Source organism: Cavia porcellus, unplaced genomic scaffold, assembly GCF_034190915.1.
Source record: "Cavia porcellus strain 051 isolate PalLab524CR breed Dunkin Hartley unplaced genomic scaffold, mCavPor4.1 scaffold_10, whole genome shotgun sequence".
Taxonomy (NCBI): Eukaryota; Metazoa; Chordata; class Mammalia; order Rodentia; family Caviidae; genus Cavia; species Cavia porcellus.
This window is the reverse complement of record NW_026947493.1, coordinates 68,296,424-68,315,109: the sequence shown is the minus strand read 5'-3', so window position 1 is coordinate 68,315,109 and position 18,686 is coordinate 68,296,424. Positions and strand designations below refer to the sequence as shown.

The window sequence follows — 18,686 nt, the reverse complement described above, 5'->3', positions numbered from 1 at the left end:
AAGAAGTTGCATCACCTAAAGAGCAACACCAGGTGTGCTGAGAGAGAGAGACTGGGATAGACAAAACTTCAGTTTCCAAGAAATAAGCAAACCTTGCATCTTTATGTAAAACCCTAAACCCTTTGAGAGGTCTGACTAAGGAGTGTTCAGCACTTGTCAAAGAAGACAGTTGTAACAAAGGACAATCTAAGCTAATCTTGTAACTGTTTCAAGAACAAGGTTCTTCTGTCAGACCTCTGGCTGGGCTCTCCAAATTCTTAACCTCATTAAAATACTCTTTTATATAAGCCTAATTGTCAGAATTAGAAGATTTGCTTGTTACAGACCTGGGTTTCCATAGCAACAGTAAAATAAATGCCAAAGTGTCTGAAGCATTGAGAAAAATAATATACACTAATAATAGGTGGCCCTGCGAATCCTTTTAACAACACAACTAATTGAGAGCCAGCTATTTCTACATGCTGGTACAAGAATGGCTGCGGAGATCTTCAGACTTCTCAGCAAAATGGTCTCTGTTAGTCACAGAAATGATTCTGAATCAGAAATATCTCCTGGCTGCTTTAGGAATATCATCATGATGTTCCAAGCATGCATGTTAGTAGGATAGATCGCTTTACCTTTCACACTTAAGGATTCTCGTGTCTGTCTCTCTCTAGTGCTGCTGCGGTCCTGGCAGGGTGAAGCTGACCTCCCCTCCCCCGCCAGCACCTGCACTGTGGCTGCACAAGCCAGCCATACGTGTGAGCACAGGGAACTTGCTCCTTTCCTCCTCTACTTCTACTTGCTTGTCTCCCCAGAGGAGGATGGGCTCCTAGCATGGGGGCCTTGAGATGGGCTCCCCCCACCCCAGCACTGAGGATTGAACCCATGGCTGAGCTACATCCCCAATCCTTTTTAGTTTTTTTAAAATAGGACTCACTAAGTCACTTGAGTTGCCCATGCGAGACTCAAACTTGCAGTCTTCCTGCCCCGGCCTCCCAGAGTGCTGGGATACACACATCAAGGTCCTCAGCAGAGAGAGGCCCTTTCTATTGAAACACAATTCTTTTCTGAAACCAGTCTTTTCTTGACTTACTGTAAGGAAATGGTGCAAGCCTTTGTATTAGTTTGCTAGAGTTCCTGTCACCAAATACACAGCCCCATTGGTTTAAACAACAGAAATTTATTTTCTAACACTGGTGGAGTCTGGAAAGTTCAAAGTCAAGGTGATATTTTCCTGTCCTTGGTTTGCAAATGGCCATCCTTTTTCTTGACCTCACATACTTCCTTTCACAGCTGTCCGTGTCCTGTACCAATCACTTGGATTAGGCATAGCCCCGGTGTCCCCCCTTTAGCATAACTTCTCTTTACAGATCCAGCCTCCAAGTCCAGTCACATCCTTAGGTTCTTGGGATTGGGACCTCAACATAAGCTTCTGGAGGGAAGGCCCATAACTGAGACCCTAATATCCTCTCTACCTTCTTTGCAATGTGAACAATAACACACTGATTTTGTACCCCTCAGTCAGTCAACTTTAGATCAACTACTCATCTATAATGGTTGATACATTGTGTCAACTTGAGAAGTTTAGAAGCATAACTAATTAACAGTTTCACATCCTGGGGTGTAGAGGACATGAGCTCTAGGATGTTGTTCATTGTGTCAACTCAGCAGGCGGCCAGGGTCCTCACTTTGTAAACATCCTGAGCCTTTCCAAAAGGAGGGTAGGGAGATGGTGTGATTGCTACACTGCTGAGTGTTGGGAGTCAGTGTAGCTGCTGACAATGTAAGGGAGGAAAAGAGACCTTGGGTCTTCTTGCTTTTGCTGTCTTGTGCTGTCTTGAAGTATTGCTCCTGTGCCATGCCTTGGGGTTAGCTAATTACAGACTGAAACCTCCACAAACTGTGAGCTAAATAAACCTTTCCTTCCTTAATTTTGGGTGTCAGGTATTTTATCTCAGCAACAAGAGAAGAGTAACCAATATACCATCTATCTAATTCTAGGTAGGTAAGAGGCAGTGGTGATTATCTTTAGTATACAAAAGACGGTAAGACGTTTCATTAAACAACCCATTTTAATACTTACAAGTTAGTTAAGCGCGTGAGACTATAGTTACAGACAACTCAATAGCAGTTAGACTTGGGTATAAAGTATAAAGGGCGTAGCTACTCTGACAGCACCAAGGAGAGTATGTTAGAGAAGGAGTATGAGTACTGCGGATTGAGCCTATCATACTGCATCCAAAGTTCATGGCAGCAGAAAATTAAGAAATCAAGGGAGAAGGGAGGGAGGGAGACCTTCCAGGTCATGCTCCTAGTGACCCACCTCCTCCAACCAGGCTTCAGTCCCTAGCACTGCAAAATTAATTATGGACCCACAGAGCATTGTCTTACAGCATTTTTGGAAAAAGCCTTCGTTCTGTCTCTACTTTCCAGCAAGTACCTCCATCAGCCTGTGATTCCTTCTAATTATATTAAAACAAGCTCATCAAGGCGGGCCTTAATCCAGTATACTGGTGTCACTGAAAGAAGGGGAGATTAGGGTGCCAACTGACAGACACAGGGCTGAGAAGACAGCTGCAGGCCAAGGAGAGAGGCTTTAGAAGAAACCAGTCCTGTAAACACCTTGACCTGATTTCCGTGTTGTGTAGAGCCCCCAGCCTATGGTATACTATTATGACAGCCTTTGCAAACTAATGCACTCAGAGACAGAACTGTCACAGCCACCCAGAAAGCAATCAGCCATAGCCCCAAGACATTCTGCTCCTTGTGGTTTGGGGTTCTGTTGTTCTTGTGCATCATTGGCCTTCAATAAATACCACCTTCAATAGGCCTGTTTTTCCAGGCAAGGGAAAAAAGAAAAGCCAGAGGAGATGAAGAAAGGATCAGAAAAATATCAGAGAAGCCAAAAAAGTCAGTGTCGTGAAAACAAAGGAAGAAAGACCCTTGGGAAGATGTCGGTAGAAGTCTCAGGAAGGCAGGCCCTGAGAAGGGGCCACCGTGCTTGAGGTTTGCAGCTGCACCCAGTTTCCAGGGGAGGGGCAGGGACTGCACGGAGGGAGAGGCACTGACCGTGGAGAACTTGATTCTAGCCATGTAGTTCCACTGCTTGAAATATTTTACCATAATATATCCACATCAAAAAAATTTTTTTAAACTTACAATATTTAAAAATTTCTAGTTTTAAAGAAAATCAAAATCTTCTTCGGGCCCTGTTTTAGTTTTCTCATTGCTGAGACAAAATATCCAACACTCAAAATTAAAGGAGGATAGGCTTACTTTGGCTCACAGTTTGTAGACGTTTCAGTCCATAGTTGGCTGTCTCAGAGCAGCATGGCAGAAGAGAAATCATTCATGGCAAGCAGGCAGGAGGCAGCAAAGCAGCACACGACGGCCACAGCTCTCTGTGTCCCTTGTATTCGCCAGGCTATCCACCCTAGGCGTAGGTAGCACGCACACCCAGGGTAAGGCATCCTTAATCCCAGCATCACACATCCTAGGTCCAGCCACCTCTGAAAACCCCACCTGCTACCACATGAGGCTTTGGGGAGACTTCTAGGTAACAAGCAATAACAGGCCCTCCAACTCCACCTTATGAAAGTACCTACTTCTAAGAGTTTAATGCCCTACATTGCTGGGGAGTACAAACAGACACCACCCCTCTGAAGGGCAACCGGGCAGAAGTCATCAAAATTACAAAACACAGGGAGTTTCATGTTATTAGAAGTTTGATTTGTTGTTGTTGTTCCTTGAGGTAGGATCTTACTATGTAATTCAGCTTTGTCTTGAACTCACTATATAGTTGAGGCTGGCCTCAAACTCAAAATGATTCTCTTGCCTCATCCTCCCAAGTACTAGGATCACAGACATGCTGTGCCACCACACCCAGCTTAGAGCTAGATTTTAAAATCAAGCAGTAACAAATGCTGGAGGGGCTGTGGGGGAAAAGGAATCCTTCTCCACCGTTGGTGGGGCTGCAGACTGGTGCAACTACTGTGTAAATCAGTGTGGAGATTCCTCAAAAAACTAGGCTTGGAGGTCCCATTCAACCCAGCTATTCCCCTTCTGGGTATCTTCCCCCAAAGAATTAAAAACATCATACCACAGTGATGTATGTGTACCCATGTTTATAGCAGCATAATTTATAATAGCCAGGTCTTGGGAACATCCTAAATGCCCAACTGAGTAGATAAAAAAGATGCAGTATTTTTATACCATGGAGTACTACTCCGCCATAAAAAGGATAAACTGGACCCTTAGAGGTAAATGAATGCAACTTGAGAACATACTCATTAATAAAATAAATAAAACATACATGTGTAAACATATTGTTTCAGTAGGACAAGCTGAAAAAAAAAGGTATGCGTATGTATATGTATATAAAAATATTTAAGATAGTTATACTACTACTTTCTCTGAGTTCGCTGAAGAGAAAGATTTGTGCTGGTATTGTTCAGATAATTGAATGCAGATGTCTTGTGCTCTGGGTGAAAGATTTGGTGATGATAATGTACAATGTATATACATTGTTGCCACCTGATTGACGTGTTTTAAAATTTTATTGTAGTTTTTTCCTCTTCCTCCTCTTCTTTTTTTCTTTTTATCCTTGAATACAATGGATTTGAAAAACATAATAAAGTTTCAAATGCATCCACTGTGGATATGCTCACACACACATAAATGACACTATTTATCAAAAGATTGTCACTGTAGCTGTGTTACAAACTAAGTCTGGAAATCATCCAAATGGCTTCCCGTAAAGGATAAATAAACTGTGCTATAACCACACAATGAATCTCATGCTACTATTTAAAAAAAGAAGGAATGAGGAAGCTCTCCTTGTAGCGATATGAAAGATTTCCAAGATAGATTAGAAGGAAAACAAGAAACAGAGCAGTCCTACAAGGAGGCAAAAGAATATGCATACACATTTAATTTGTTTTCATTTGCATAACAAAACCCTGGAGCTGCACTGTGGTCCTTCCATGGTGGGTCAGGGCAGTGGTCCAACAGGGCAGAAGCAGAAACAAACAGAACTGGTTGTCTAGTGAGAAGGCTACAGATGGGAACAGGGATAGGGTTACAATCTCCTTAGGTCCTCGCATAAACCTGGCCAAGTGTTCCTGTCCCCATTTTAGGGTGAAATGAGAAAGCCATGTGCCCTGTGCACCAGTTTACACAGTGAATAACCAGGCAGCCAGACTAGTCTCACTCTGCCCAACTCCACAGTCCCGGCTGGAGCAGCCTCCTGACTGCCCCCACCAGCAACCACAGCCTGGCTGGAGCTTTATAATCTGAAATAAATGGCATCAAAAGTAGAACAACCAAAGTCATAGCCAAACGTATTATAAGGTATTTATCAAATACAAGGAACTAGAACTTGGGAGATAATTTTGAATCAGTGAGCTGGTTTCCTGGCAGTTTGTATTTGTTTTATCTGTTCTTTTGTTGGTTTTCTGGATTTTCAGATATCTGTTTTTGGAAGAAATATGTGGGGGCGAGGTTGGAAAGATCATCTATTTGATGTGCTACAGACAGCCCACCCCCTCACTCCCATGCAAGTAATTGTTGAGAAGTTTGAGGTTTGGAGCTGTTTCGCTCCAAGACATGTTCAAGTTTAGAGATGAGATATAGGAGGAAAGTAAAGGTCAAGTTAAATCCCTCCCTGGATAAGGCTTCTACTGTCACTGCCGAGTCTCCTGCATAGGAAGGACTTACAGTCTGAGCATAAACCGGGAAATCTGAAGTTTGTCCACCTGGGAGAAGCCTGTGGCATCCGGTTTAACTACACTTTTTCAGACTTACTGGATGTTTTAGATCCTATTCTTGACTAATTGTGACCTCTATTCCCTGTCAGGAGGAAATCTCTTTTAAGCTAAAATTGTCCCCTAAATGGAAATTTCCAGGCTTTGAAAAAGTAACTTTGCTCTGAGAGTCCAGATCTTAAAGCTCTTCAACCACTTTTTCATACCTGTTACTTACCTAACTGGTCCTTCAGAAAGAGGAGTTCACATTACAGTATTTGGATAGTAATTTTTTTTTTTTAAATGTGACACATAAGAACAGGAATCTCTAGAACCCATCATGGGAAGGGAGGGAATCCTCTTAGATCAGTTCTGCTGCTTTTTCTTTGGTGTTTTGTTTTGGAGACAAGGTATCACTGTGCACTTCAGGCTGAACTTAAGTCACTGTGTAGCCCAGGCTGGTCTCAAACTCCAGTGACCCTCCTGCCCTGGCCTTCCGAGGGCTGAGACTGGACTACACTCAGCCTGTTCTCCTCAATTCAGCTGTAAGGGGCTCTGGCTTGCTGTGATGTCAGCTTGGGCCTGGGTTTGGACTATAATCTTCAAGAACTCAATCCTAAATGCCATAATTCTAAATTTGAAATTACAAAAGGTAAAAATTTCTAAGTCTAAAAATACTTAAAGATCAAAATCTCAAAAATAATTGTGGAAAAACTAATTTTTAAAAATTCTTTTAAAAATATTTATTTACCTTCCCCCAACTCCCCTAATCCTGGGATTGAACTCAGGGCCTCTTGAATGCTAGATGAGCTCTGTACTACTAAACTACATTCCCAGGCTTTTTTATTTTATTGTGAGAGAGGACCTCAAACTTTTGATCCTCCTGTTTCAGTCTCCCAAGTAGCTAAGATTACTGCTGTGAACCACCAGTGCCGGCCTTATTTATGTTTTAAAAAGAGAATTATTTGAGACACATTAAAAATATGATAAAATACTTTGTAGGCCACTCCACATAATAAAATAGGCAAAAACATATTTTTTGCAAGCATAAACATTCAGGCAAACTAACAACCCTCACACAGGTATAATAGTGATGAGATGAATCACACTGGTAAATAGGTCAAAAAAAGCAAAACGTGTAATGTGTCCCTGTGGCTGTGCATTGTGTGCAGCTGGCTTTATTTTTATTTATTTATTTGGTCTTTTTCCTTTTCCTTTTTATCAGTATTGAGGATCGAACTCACAACTGCCTGCTTGCAAGGCAGGCACTTACGACACTGAGCTAAATCCCCAGCCCTGCAGCTGGCTTTATAACTGCAGTCTTCTGAAATAGCATTCAGGACAAGCTAAGTCTCCTGAGAGATGATCAGAAATCACTAGGAGGCTGGAGGTATGGCTGCCTGGTACCAAAAAGTACATTAAGCCCCCCCCCCCAAATGCAGTTGCCCAAGGAACCAGGCGTAGGGGGCTCTCAACCAGGGAAGCAGATGGTGTAACACTCTGCTACGGCTGAAAACGCTCATCCTGTCCTTAAATCCTTCTACTCCTCTCATAAGGCTTTTTTATGTTTCCCACAATGGGAATTGTGGTTTAGGGGATTTTGGATTTCGAGATTCTAATTCTTGAGGACTGTAATTTTGTTTTTGTTTTGACTTTTATTTTAGACTTAAGGGATTTCGGTCTTTCAGGATTTCAACATTCAGAGTTATGGCGTCAGGATTGCGTCTTTTGAGATTATGATCAGATTCCATTTGACCCAGCTATTCCAATTCTAGATATCTTCCTGAAAGCGTTAAAGTCATCATATTTCAGGAGGCATGCATATCTGTATTTAGAGCAACACAACTCATAATAGCTAAATCTAGGAAGCTGCCTATATGCTCATCAACAGATGAATGGATAAAGAAAATGTGATATTTATACACAGTGGCATATGACCCTGCCATAAAGAAAGATAAATTTGAGACATTTGTAGGTACACGTATACAACATGATATTAAATGAAATAAATCAGACACACAAGCTTAAATATCACATGGTTTCTCTAATGTGAGAAACTCTCATGTGAAGGAGCAGGGGAATGAAAAAATAATTGAAAGGAGGATAAATAATGAAAATAGAGCTTCTGCAAATGGGAAGGGGACCAAGAGTTGGAAGGAAAACGGGGAAGGGAGGGATGAGAAAAAGATTAATATGTGTTGTAGACATGCCCAACATTTATTACATGTGATAAATGTAATCATTACGTACTGCAAACATGTACTAATTAAAAGAAAAGAAAAGAAAAGACTGTGATCAGCACCACTTGGGTCTGGACCCACAAGCCTTATCCCAAGGACTGGTAAAATGCAGAAACACAGAGTAGTGGCTTCTTCCCACAGCTAGGAATTCCCATCCCCAGCACAGTGACGTAAAATGCTAGGACCACACAACCCATTGCCTGAATTCTAAGCTACCTTGGGAATGCTCTGCCCCTGTCTTGGTCCCCTGGTGCTCCCAGAGTCGCTAGAGCAGGCCCAGGATTACGCGGGAGGGCCGCCCGCTCATCACAACTGACAGAAGAGTGGCCAGTCTCAGCCATGCCACTGATGCAGTCTTACAGAACTTTCCCCATGCGATCTTAAGGCAAAAATAAGAACCACTGTGTTCTGAGACACATAGCCTGTCAGCGTCAAAGCAAGCTGAGTGTTGGTGGGAAATGGTTCAGTGGTTGGGTGAATCGTCTCGCTGTTTTCATTCAGTGCCATTTAGCTCATTAGTTTGAGACCATTCATTGATTCATTACTCATTCATTACCATTTATTTAGCCAGACTTGGAACTAGACACCAGATTTTAAGAGAACAGAACAGAAGCAACCCCTGATTGCACGTTTATGATCTAGGCATTGTTCTCTCCTGGTTATGGTAATGAACTTTATTTATTTATTTATTTTACTTCACTTCCGCAGTGCTGGGAACTGAATTCAGGGTCCCCACCCTGAGGTACATCTCCAGCCCCTTGCCTCTGTTTTTGAGAGGAGATTTCATTAAGTCACCAGATTGCCCAGCCGGAGTTTGACCTTGTGATCCCTCTGCTTCAGCCTCCCAGGACTCTGGGGTTACGGGTATGAGCCGCCCCACCAGCTCCATGGTGGTGGAATTTTAAACTACTCCTTCTCTCTTCACATTGTTTCAAAACTGTCAGAGCCAGAAGTAAACAGCTCTGTATCTCAGGTATACAGAAGTGTCACTGGGAAATTCTGTTAGTACACTGGCATTTAATTTAAGGAAAATAACAAAGTCTAAAAAATAGTTATCACTCTATAGTTTGAAATGGTTTTCTTATTTGTGAAAATCTCAAAAGTCAGAAACTCACAGCATTCTTTTTTTCTGTTTTGTTTTTGTTTCCCTGAGACAGGGTCTCACTGAGTACACCGTCAGCCCTGAACTTGCAATCCTCCTACCTCAGCTTCCCAAGTGCTGGGATCACAAGAATGTGCCACTCCATTGGGCTTTTTTTTTTTTTGGTCCTGTTTAATATCAGTTGCTTCTTGTTTTTGTTTTATGTAGTACTGAAGATTAAAGTCACAACTGAGATATATCTTTAGCCTTGTTTTATTTTTAGTTTTTATTATTTTATTTTATTTTTTGGTACTGGGGATTGAACCAAACTCATGACTGCATGCTTGCAAGGCAGGCACTTTATGCCACTGAGCTAAATCCCCGGCCCTTTAGTTTTTATTTTGAGATAAGGTATTGCTAAATTGCTCAGACTGGGCTTAAATGTACAACTCTCCTGCTTCTGCCTCCCAGAGTGCTGGGATGACCGGCATGGACCATGCCCAGTTTTAATGTGTTTTATTGAGATATAATTCTCATACACACAATTGACCTATTTAAAGTATAATAAAGCTGAAAGTGTAACTCAGCAGTAGAGTACTTGCCTAACAAGTCCAAGGCCTTGGGTTTGACCTCAGTTCCACAATAAAAAATAAACAGTAATAAATAAAATGTACCAGGCAATGATTTTCTAGTATATTAATTATTTTGAATGCAACTATCACCACAGTTTTAGAACATTTTCATTACTCCAGACATATGTCTTATATTCATTGGCTAATCTACTGTCTGTCTTTATAGATTTAGCTATACAGCTGGCTATTTGGTACATTTCATATAGATGGAATTGTACAACATGTGGTCTTTTGTATCTGGCTTCTTTCACTTAGCACGATGTCTTGAAGCTCGCCTATGGTGTAGCAGGTGTCAGTGCTGCATTCCTCTCATGACTGAATAATACTCCACCATGTGATTACGTTGCACCAGCAACAGCAGTTAGTGTACTTCATTATACAAGTGAAAAAGCTAAAGCAAATTAATGCTTGGGCTGGCACCATTCAAAACCAGATCTTCTGGTTCTCAGTTCAGGGCTTATCCCATTAAATACATAATTTCCATAATTTTAAACTATGTTCATTTCTACTTTCAAAACACATCTGCCTAAGAAATTTTGCAGTAGGGAATGAAATTAAGAAATGCAAATGTAATGCAGATTAGGCTGCTTTCTCATTATTTGCTATTGCTGTTTGAGGGTCTTTACCACTTTCAAGGGAATAAAAACCATTTCAAAGGTGAAAATAACTCAATAAAAATTATTTGTAGAACATATTTCTCACTATTGCCCTGTCCCCTCTCCAATCCTGTGTGTCTCTATTATTTTCTCTAAGCAAGCCATGCATCATCAGAAGGGGCTGAGACCTGAGAGAGACAGAAAATAAGTTACTGATTGTAAAACAGTGTATCAGTGGTCAGCAACCATCACAGTTCAGCTTCAGTTGCCAAAGCATGCCTCTAGAATCCACAGACCGTGTGAAAACGTTTTGAAATTCACCCTCTTATCTCCCTAATATTTCATACACTTAGAGGAGGCCCCTTTGTGAGGTGATCCTAATAGACACTGTAACAGTAAGATAATAAAACTGATAAATTAACTAAAGCATTGAAATTAAAGGCCAGTGGAGGAAGCCAGGTGAAGAGGAGGCTGATGTAAACAAAAAAAAATAGTCAGAATTTATGCAAAATATTACATCAAGCTTGCATCCTTAGTGAGTTTTCATCTCTTGCTTCCTCTTTTTGTTTCTAGCCTGCGATTCTTTTTTTTGTCTTTTTCGTTTTTATCGGTACCAGGGATTGAACTCACGACCACACACTTGCAAGGCAGATGCTTATGCCGCTGAGCTAAATCCTCAGCCCAGCAGGTGATTCTTATATTAGGACTCCAGCTCCTTGACCAGCCTAGAACTGCGCAGACCCACCAGCCAGGACTGTCCCTGTCAGTAGTGGTTCCTCCTCTTGTGTATATTTAAGTATGCTAAGATGTAGTTCTAACCATATGCCGCTTCCAGTGCAGAGCGTCTGCCCCTGTTCTGCTGCAGTGCTCTGTACAGCTGGAATATACTGAGTCACACAAAGGAGGCCCTGTGGGCAACAGATCTCCTGTGGGGAGGGAGGTCCGAGGAAGGGGAGAGTAGGGTGTGTGTGTGTGTGTGTGTGTGTGTGCACATGTGTGTGCACACAACATAATTTCTGAGGGGATCAGAAGCAAGACGTCAAGGCACACTAATAAAATAGTAGGGAGACCTGCACCTCTGATTTGGGAGGGGTGACCTTTAAGGATGAACAAACCACCATGTCAATAAAAGTTGCAGAATAATACATTTGAACAGTGTAAGTACCTCAGCTTAAAATTTTAAGGCTATGTCCCCAGGGAGGTATCCAAATTTAGAAAAACCATAAAGACATGGGAATGATAAGTATCAGGTCCTGAAAAGAGTTGTTACTTCTGAATGACACACACATGGGAATTTAATGATACTAAAGTTATGTTTACAAAGCTGAGCCATGGATATGCCAGAGCTAGCATCATCCATTCCTAATGGTTTTCTTTTGTCTTAATTTGAAAGCTTTAATGACAGTGATGTAGACACCGAGCGATATAACACACATACAACAGCTGTTGAACATCTTTCATTTTTTTTGGAGCGGTCAGGGCTGGGGGTTGAGCCCAGGATCTGCTTCCCTCATGCCAAGCAAAACAATACCACTAAACTACATCCTCAAACTCTCAGTTTTTAAATATATGTATGTTGTGGCCAAAAATAAATACAGTAAAATTTACCACTTTCCTCACACTGTTATTCTCTGAATATGCATAACAGGTGAATTGGGGGATGGTACTAGTGTGGCTCGGAGGTCAAATTGGCTCATATGCAGTATTTCCATCAGTGTTTTGAAGTGATCAGAACAAACTTTCTCACACACAAAACCTTCCTTGGCTTTGGAGACCCTAGGGAAAAAGCTGGAAATGCCACAGAAATGTTTGCCTTTGGTGGTCATTGTTTTGATGCCATTAAGAAGCTCTACATTTTTCACTAGATTGAGATATCTAAGGAAACTAAGACTATAAAAAGAAATTATAAAGACATTTTTCTGTATGTTTAAACAAAGTGGTTTAAGACAAAACTCCCTGTAAACTGTACTTTAACTTTGGTGAAAATGATCTCCATTGGAAGGTGATGCCCTCCTCCTGTCTAGGGAGGAAGCAGGGTGGAGGGTGCTGAGGACAAGTGGCCTTGTCCCAGCTCCAACATGAGGGTCACCTGGACATTTATTAGGATAGTTATTTCTTATCAGGACTGTGCTTACAAACTTCTTAAAATCTTCAGTGATTCCCCCCAGCTCTGCTTTCCCCAAGTGCTAGTTAAGCTTCATTGTCAATTTGATTAGATTGCAGACTCCTGGAAAGCTGATTGGCTCAGGAGGTGGATTAATCCACCAATGCTCACGGCTGAATATTTTGAGCTGCCTGGGGATTAGGCCAACCCAGATGGCTTTAAAAATAAGGAAAATGTATTCTTTTTCATGCCAGGCATGCCGGGCATGGGGTGGCACATGTAGAGTGGCACAGTGATGTCACTGAGGACTAATGCCCTCTCACTTTCTCCCCTGCCGTCCCTCGGCTCCATGGCTATCATGGTTACAGGAATCAGCTCCTGACACACAACTGTATTGGAAGGAAAAAGAGGTTTTTGCTTTAAAGGCTTTTTTCATTAGTGAGAAAATCCTTCCACAAGTCCCTCTGTTGATTTCCCCTCAGGTCCCTTTGGCCACGTTGGGTCCCATGGCCATGTCCTCCCTGTAAGGGGCCCATAAATGAGAACCTGGCATTTCCAGCCTTCAGCAGCTCTACCATAAGGAAAACACATCAGGAATGGCTATTTTACTTTATTTTATTTTAGTATCAGGAATCGAACTCAGAGCCTCATGCTTGCCAGACAGGGGCTGTGTCGCTGAGCTACATCCCCAACCCCCAACTCTTGAGCTGGGACCCAACACAATCCCTAGAGGCCACAAACCGATAAGCAGGCAGGTCTGTCTTCCAACAGAGCCTGTGCCTTTCACCTCTGCTGCATGACTTCACCTTGAGGATTCATCCTGCTCATAAACTGCCTGTCACAAACATCATTACAAAACCACACCCCGAACTCGCCCTGCACCTTCCCTCCTCCTGCCCTCAAACACGCAGTTCCCTCAGCCTGGAACTCTGTCACCCTCTACACTGCGTTTAGACACAAAAAGCACTCTCCAAGGATGCCACTCACATGCCACTTTACCAGCAGAGCCTTCCAAAGAACTGTGGTCAAACTTCGCAGAAGGGGACTCGGCCGCGGTCAATACATGCAGTGAGCTGAGACTGTGTTGTCCTCTGAGCCATGGGAAGAAATGTACCAGAAAACAAGTTTCTCTTCACATAGTAGAGTAATAGGGAGGGGCGGGGAGTTGAGTGAAGGTTTATTAAATAGCAGTTATCAAAAAATGTTAACATTACCCACTGTTTCCATGGTGCTCTCAGTTAAAAAAAAAAAATTCCTCTCAAATCAAATAAATAATTTAAAAGTGGTTCTTTTCCCCTCCCAATTACTTGCATCACTGTTTTAACGCTCAGAATCTTTATCTGTTAGGTCCTGGTTTCTATGGAATTTTAAACCACTTCTCAAAATCTGCAAACTGGCAATAACTGTTGGACCTGAGTGATGGGTCCATTATGCTACTCCAGTTTGATATGTGTTTAATGAAGTTGAAATGAATTGGGAAAAAAGTAAATTGGGATAGGACTCTGGTTCCCAATCCTACATGTAAGTGTGCAAGGCCTAAGAGCAAGTGAAAAGTTGAGCAGACTATAAAATGAGCTTCTTGGAGCTGAAGAGACTGAGCGCAAACTGCTGCCCCTTTGGGGACCAGAGAGACAACAGGCTACAGGGAGTCATAGCACCCAGACAGTGACTCGTGAGTGACAGCCAGGTGGGAAGAGTGTGGGTTGGGAACCTGACCGCAGCTGATGGACTGCTGGAATCCAGTCCCCACACCAGAGAGTTAAAAGCTTGTGGGACCTGGTCATGTGGGAGGATCCCACAGTTCTGTGAGCTGTGCTTCTAGGGGCTTAACCAAGGTCTCACAGGCAATACTGGAGAAAAATCCCGGTGCACGTCCCTCAAAAGACAGAAAAGAGCCATTTTTGGAACATTCCGGAGCACTGTGTTCTCCTTAACAAGGTCCACCCACAGGAGAAATTAGGCAACCAGAGCCCAGCCTGCTGGACTGTTACCAGAGCCTGACTGACTCGGGGAAGGGAAATGCCAGCCTCAGGCCACCCCAGCCATCTTTCCCTCCTTCTGACACACACAGTGATGCACAAAGCCCAGAGCACAGGCTCCCCAGTGCTAGGGGCCTAGCCACAGGATCACGGGCCATTTCCCCTCCACAGCACTTGGCTGCCACATTGCTAAAGGCTTGTTCACAGCAGTTCCTTTACCTGGCTCACCCTGTCCAGCTCGCAAGAAAAAATGACAAGACACACTAAACAGCAAAACAGGAGTTGGGCAACATGAGACACTGTCATAGGTTAATGGGACAAATGACCGCCTCTTCAGGGAGAGCTACGTGTGACTGTGGGATGGGTAAGTCAGGGATCTGAATGTTAGTTCTCTGAAGAAAGCACTGGGTAAAAGGCACTGCACCCTTTTTTTCTCTCCATACTATTTATTGACTATTTTTGTTATAAGTGTGACCTGGCTTGACCTGGCTTAGGAAATACTGGTTCACAGTGCTAAAAAATATCTAAGGGCAGCCCTAGACTCACTGTGGCCAAATTAAGGCTCCAGTGGTTTGGTCCTTTCTGTGCACTGCTTAATTCTCGGGCTCCCCAGGGAAGCAAGATGAGTCTAGTCGCTGCAGCCGTTTCAAGTTCAACTGCATCAAGGTTCAAGTGCAACATGGAAAAAAAGAGCTGCTCTGTGCTGGCTTCAGTTTAACTGGCCTCGATTACTTGCTCACTTCTGAGCCAATCGGGACGTGGGAGGAATGTGATCTACCAAGGGTGCAGGCCCAGGGACTGGGCCACTTCTCAGGAGCGCAGCGGAGCCCCACGTTTCAAGGCCTGATGAGGGTGTTTGCAGTTCAATCCTGACCCACCCTGGAGGCAGCCCTAACCTCTGAGGCAAGGGCCCGTCCCATAGCACCGCCCCATGTCAGAAGCCAGCCCCAGCTTCCCAGACTTCCTTCCGACTGGCTGCAGAGGGGGCTCCCTGGCACCCTCCTCAGCTTCGGTAATCTGCCCTGAGTTCTGTCACAGAACTCAGGGATGTGCTTCTGTACTGGCTTTTTAGAAAAGATGCCACACAGGACACACATGAACAGTCCGGTGAGAGGACAGAGAGGGCAAGGTCCAGGGACCTCGGGAACAGAAGCTTCTGTCCCCATGGAGTTGGGATGCACCACCCTCTTGGCACACAGGTGCTGTAGCTCAGGGAATTTTACAGAGGATTCGTCACACAAGCATGAATTATGGACTCGTCTCCAGTGCTGCTCCCTCCCTGGAAGTCAGAAAATGGGACGGCAAGTTCCAAACTTCTAACCAAGTTCTGATCTTTCTGGTGCCCGGTCTCCATCCAGGTCCATCCAGAGTTACTTCATTACAAAGTTGGCGGGTGGTGCACGCCTGTAATCCCAGCACTTAGGAGGCTGAGGCTGGAGGATCACTGTGGGTTCTAGGCCAGCCTGGGCTACATAATGATTTCAGGTCCATCCTGAACTACATAGTGAGACTGTGCTCGTCACCACAAAAGATGCCCTTGTCACCCAGAAAATCCCGAAAGGTTTGGGAGCCCAGTGTCAGGCTCTGAATTCAAAAACCAAACACTGCAAGATGCTCCTCTTACCCCTTCTACTCTGAAAACTACAAGAGTTTTAGAACCTTCTGGGTCAGGAACAGGAAGGAAAAGCAAATATATATTTCTCACTATGTCACAATATCACAGAAGTTTGAAAAGTCTGAAGGTCTGCGGGTGTAGCTCAGTGGTAAGCACTGGGCTAGGAGGCACCAAGCCCCGGGTCGGACCCTCAGCAACACACATCACACGTCACGTCACACGTCACACGTCACGAATCTACTGCCCACTATTTCTCCAGACAAGACTTTACAATTAATCCCAACTTTCTTACGATGGGACCCAAATGAGTGTCATTCTTCACTTATCTACTTACTCACTGTCATGAAAAGCACACTAATGTGAAACGTAGCATCGTAACCACTGTACCTGTGCAGTTCGCAGCGTGAAGGATTCCGCATCGTTGTGAAGCAATCTCCGGAACCTGTCCATCTTGCAGACAGGAAATCCTAAACACATTGAGCAATAGCTTCCCCTTTCCCTCCTCCCCAGTCTCCGATCACCATCATTCTCTAAATGCCAGTTTTTAACTTCTTAGGTAACTCCCAGTGGCTGTGCAGCCAAGGTCAATGTCTGAGGCTCAGAAAACTGAAGTAGGGACTCACAGCCTTGGAATGAGAGCATCAGCAACAGTACAAACAGCGTGTGACCGTTAGAAAGAATCAGCTGACAGTACTGAAAGTGAAATACTGTTGACAGAGAAGAAAGTCGGCGTTAGTGGACAACAGACTGGACATGGCCTCGGAGGGGTCTCTTCCAATGCCCCCCTCCCGGCATGCCCTCGGCCTCTTTCCTCCCCGCTGCCTTCCCATTTTGGCTGTAATCTCAGTCCTGGGCCTGTCAGTATAGTTAGAAACCACGACAACAACAGTGTAGCAAACAAGGACAACAAAGAAGTGTCTGGGTACCCAGCACTGGCAGGCCCCCGATATGTGCTAATGTGTTCTCTAATGTCCTGGCCAGACTCTGCCTGAGCCTTGGCAGGATGCAGATGTAGGGCTTGCAAGGGGTGCCCCAAACCTCCAGTGAGAGTACAGGTGGCCAGGCCTTCAAGGAAAGACAGGGAGACATCTCACTGTCCCTCCCTTCAATCTCTGTTCTCCTCGTGCCTCCCTCCTAGAAAGAGAAAACATGTGAAAACGAGAAACGAGGACAGATTTAAAGGGGAAAACTGACTCAGAAAGCCACCGGCTGGGTACAAAGTGAAAGGGGACCCTCCGTCCTGTCTGTGTCTGCTGCTATCTCTACCTGGAGTTACAGGGAAGACAGAAAAACCTGCTCTGGCCTGAGGGAACCGCACACTTGGATGACACACCTGGGGTGGCTGACAAACACATGATTCCGTGCCAGCAGTGTGTCCCCGTTTGTTGCTGTGACAACATACCTAACAATAACAATAACAATAGTACAGGGAGGAAAGGTTATTTTGGCTCATGGTTTCAGTCCATAGTTGGCCAGGTCCAACCATGGACTTTATGCTTTAGGCTTGTGGTGATGCAGGAACATCTGGAGCAAAGATTTCTAGATTTAATAACTGAATTCAGTAGCATAGCTGGATACAAGGTCAACACTCAAAAATCAATAACCTGCCAGACGTGGTGGTGTACACCTGTAATCCCCAGCACTCAGGAGGATCATTCAAGTTGGAGACTAGCCTGGGCTACAAAGTGAGCTCAAGGCCAGCCTGCAATGCAGGCAGACCCTGTCTCAAAAAGACAAAAAAGAAAAACAAAAGCAAAAAATAGTCTTCCTATACATGAATAACAAATTCACTAAGAAATAAATTAGGGAAACAACACCTTTAACAGTAGAATCCAAAAAGAAAAGAAAAGAAATACATAGAAATTGATCTAATGAAGAAAGTAAAAGACCTCTACATTGAAAACTACAGTTCTCTGAGAAAGGAAATTGAAGAGGGTATCAGAAAATGGGAAGATGTCTCTTGTACTTGGGTAGAAAGAACCAATATAGTGGCTTCCAAAATTGTTATACAGGTTTAATGCAATCCTGATCAAAATTCCAACAGTATATCTCACAGAATTAGAAAAAAAACAATCCTTAAGTTTATTTGGAACCAAAAGAGACCTAGAATAACAAAGGCAGTTCTGGGCCACAAAGGCAAAGCAGGGGGCAACACATCCCTGACTTGAAACTGTACTACAAAGCTACTATGAGAAAAAAATAGCATGGTACAGGCGGAAAAAAACAAAACAAACAAAAAAAAACACCGTACTCAGCCACCTTATCTTTGACAAAGTTGCCAAGCGTCTTCCCTGGAAGAAAGATAGCCTAATAAATGGTGCTAGGAAAACTGGCTTTCCATATGCTGAAGATTAAACCTAGACCTATATCTCTCACCATGCACCTAACTAAAACTGAAATGGATCAAAGATCTAAATACTAAAACAGAAGGGCCGGGGTTTTAGCTCAGTGGCATAAGTGCCTACCTGGCAAGTGCAAGGTCATGAGTTTGATCCCTGGTACTAAAAAAGATAAATAAATAAATACTAAAACAGAAACACTAAATCTGCCGGAAGATAAAATAGGTAGGATTTTTTAAGACACTGGTGTAAGCAAAGATGGAGTATAAAACTCAGGACTTGCACTTGCCAGGCTGGCATTTGTGCCACAAAGCTATATCCCCCACCAAGGCAATGACAAAGACTTTATGAACAAAACCCTGACAGCATAGGAACTA

The 18,686-nt window shown here is 43.5% G+C and overlaps 1 long non-coding RNA gene across 5 annotated transcripts in view; it reads right to left on the bottom strand.

Annotated features, from left to right (window-relative positions):
* The window catches only part of LOC106025813 (uncharacterized), a 49,818-nt gene that overhangs the window by 17,136 nt on the left and 13,996 nt on the right, over positions 1 to 18,686 (bottom strand). The window contains exon 1 of one of the 5 annotated variants that reach the window (XR_010050230.1): positions 16,358 to 17,738. The exons of the other annotated variants lie outside the window; for them this stretch is intronic. This is a non-coding gene — a long non-coding RNA (uncharacterized LOC106025813). Of the gene's footprint in view, positions 1 to 16,357; positions 17,739 to 18,686 lie in introns of those variants that run through there. 5 annotated transcript variants of the gene reach the window in all.